A 3,053-nucleotide genomic window follows, 5' to 3' on the forward strand; every position below is an offset into this window, starting at 1 on the left:
ACATTTGGAGTTCCTGGTGGCAAGTTACTCGGTTTTCTCGTTTCCGAACGGGGAATCGACGCTAACCCAGAGAAGATTGGCACTATTCTCCGAATGAAACGCCCTGTGCGAGTGCACGATGTCCAGAAGCTTACTGGATGCTTGGCCGCATTAAGTCGATTCATCTCACGACTCGGTGAAAAGGCACTGCCTCTTTACCGACTGATGAAGAAGGCTGACAAGTTCGAGTGGACTCCAGAAGCTGATGCAGCGTTTGCCGAGCTAAAAGCTCTGCTCTCCACCCAGCCGGTGCTTGCTGCTCCAATCAGCAAAGAGCCTCTGTTGCTCTACATCGCAGCCACAGGACAAGTCGTCAGTACTGTGCTAACGGTCGAGCGGGAAGAAGAAGGAAAAGCTCTCAAAGTTCAGCGCCCAGTGTATTATTTGTCTGAAGTCTTGACTCCGTCCAAGCAGAGATATCCTCATTATCAGAAGCTTGTGTATGGAATATACATGACCACAAAGAAGGTTGCTCATTATTTCTCTGACCATTCCATCACAGTCGTCAGCGACGCTCCACTATCAGAGATTTTGCACAACAGAGATGCAACTGGTCGAGTGGCCAAATGGGCGATTGAACTTCTTCCCCTTGATATCAAGTTTGAGGCAAAGAAAGCCATTAAGTCCCAGGCAATAGCAGATTTCCTCGCCGAGTGGATTGAACAGCAGCAGCCGACTGAAGTTCACTCGGAGCATTGGACCATGTTTTTTGATGGCTCTAAGATGTTGAATGGTTCCGGTGCTGGGGTTGTCCTGGTTTCCCCCAGAGGAGATAAGCTCAGATACGTGCTCCAGATTCACTTTGATTCCTCCAACAATGAGGCAGAATATGAGGCCCTCCTATATGGGTTGCGCATGGCCATTTCACTCGGCGTCCGTCGCCTAATGGTCTATGGCGACTCGGATTTAGTGGTCAATCAGGTGATGAAAGAGTGGGACGTGAGAAGCCCAGCCATGACTGGATACTGCAGTGCAGTGAGGAAGCTGGAAAAGAAGTTCGAGGGGTTGGAGCTCCATCATATACCCCGACTGAAAAACCAAGCAGCTGATGATCTAGCAAAGATAGGTTCCAAGAGAGAAGCCATTCCGAGTGGCGTGTTCTTGGAGCATATACACACTCCGTCAGTCAAGGAAGATCCTTTCACCGAAGAAACTCCGCAGCCCAAGAGTGCCACAGATCCGACTGAAGTTGAAGTCCCAGCGGTGGTCAACTTGATCATGGAGGTTTTGGTGGTCATTCCCGACTGGAGGATTCCGTATGTCGCATATATCTTGAGGAAAGAGCTTCCGGAGGATGAGGAAGAGGCTCGACAGATCGTCCGTCGATCTAAGGCCTTTACCGTAATCAAAGGACAACTATACAGAGAAAGCGCGACTGGAGTCGGTCAGAAGTGCATAACACCAGAAGAAGGTCGACTCATCCTCAATGATATTCACTCGGGGACCTGTGGTCATCATGCGTCCTCTCGGACCATCGTGGCCAAAGCATACCGAGCCGGATTTTACTGGCCCAAGGTGAATGAGATGGCAAAAGAGATAGTGGATAAGTGCGAGGGATGTCAGTTCTACTCGAATATGTCGCACAAGCCTGCGTCAGCTTTGAAGACCATCCCACTCGTCTGGCCTTTTGCAGTTTGGGGGCTGGACATGGTCGGTCCTTTGAGAACAGGACGAAGCGGCTTCACGCATGTACTGGTGGCAGTCGACAAGTTCACCAAGTGGATCGAGGCTAAACCAATCAAGAGCCTTGACACCGGTACTGCTGTTAGCTTCATCAGGGAACTAATATTCAGATATGGAGTCCCGCACAGCATCATTACAGATAATGGGTCGAACTTTGACTCAGAGGAATTCAGAGCTTTCTGCGACTCCCAGGGCACACGGGTCGACTACGCTTCAGTCGCCCATCCGCAGTCGAATGGACAAGCAGAGCGAGCTAATGGACTGATTCTTAAGGGATTGAAGCCTCGACTGATGCGTGGTCTCAAACACGCGGCTGGAGCTTGGGTCGACGAACTTCCCTCTGTACTCTGGGGACTGCGGACCACACCTAATCGGTCGACCGGAAGAACTCCATTCTTCTTGGTCTACGGAGCTGAAGCGGTCTTGCCGAGTGATCTTCTTCATAATGCTCCCCGAGTTGAAATCTACAACGAAGCAGAAGCCGAACAAGCACGGCAGGACGCAGTCGACCTTTTAGAGGAAGAAAGGGAGATGGCTCTGATCCGTTCGACCATCTACCAACAAGATTTGCGCCGTTTCCACGCCAGGAATGTGAGAGGTTGAGCCTTCCAGGAAGGGGATTTGGTTCTCCGAGTGGATCAGCACAAACCACACAAGCTTGCTCCTTCTTGGGAAGGCCCCTTCATCGTCACCAAGGTCCTCCACAACGGGGCGTATCGTCTTTACAACGTCGAGCATAATATCGACGAGCCCCGAGCTTGGAACGCGGAGCTACTCCGCCCATTTTACACTTAAGTTTTATCACTCGGATGAGTTGCAATAAAGTACTTCTGTAGCTCATGGACATCAAAATAATAGTGTCATAGTTCCTCCATAATTTCTGTCACTTTTTATTTTTGTCCACATAAAACTCCCCCTCAGTGGGTGACTTAGCCGCGAATCCGTTTCGCCTAAGTTTGTAAAAATCCTACCGAGTGGTGAGCCAGACTCTCACTCGGAGGCTTAGCTGCGAATCTGTTTCGCCTAAGTTTATCAAAATCCTATCGAGTGGTAAGCCAGCCTTCCACTCGGAGGCTTAGCTGCAGTCCAAGGACTCGCCTAAGTTTATCGAAATCCTACCAAGTGATAAGCCAGCCTTCCACTCGGAGGCTTAGCTGCAGTGCAAGCACTCGCCTAAGTTATAAAAATCCTACCGAGTGAAGAGCAACCCTCTCACTCGGGGGCTTAGCTGCAGTCCAAGCACTCGCCTAAGTTATAAAAATCCTACCGAGTGAAGGGCAACCCTCTCACTCGGGGGCTTAGCTGCAGTCCAAGCACTCGCCTAAGTTTAT

This window comes from Triticum aestivum, chromosome 2A, assembly GCF_018294505.1.
Source record: "Triticum aestivum cultivar Chinese Spring chromosome 2A, IWGSC CS RefSeq v2.1, whole genome shotgun sequence".
Lineage (NCBI taxonomy): Eukaryota > Viridiplantae > Streptophyta > Magnoliopsida > Poales > Poaceae > Triticum > Triticum aestivum.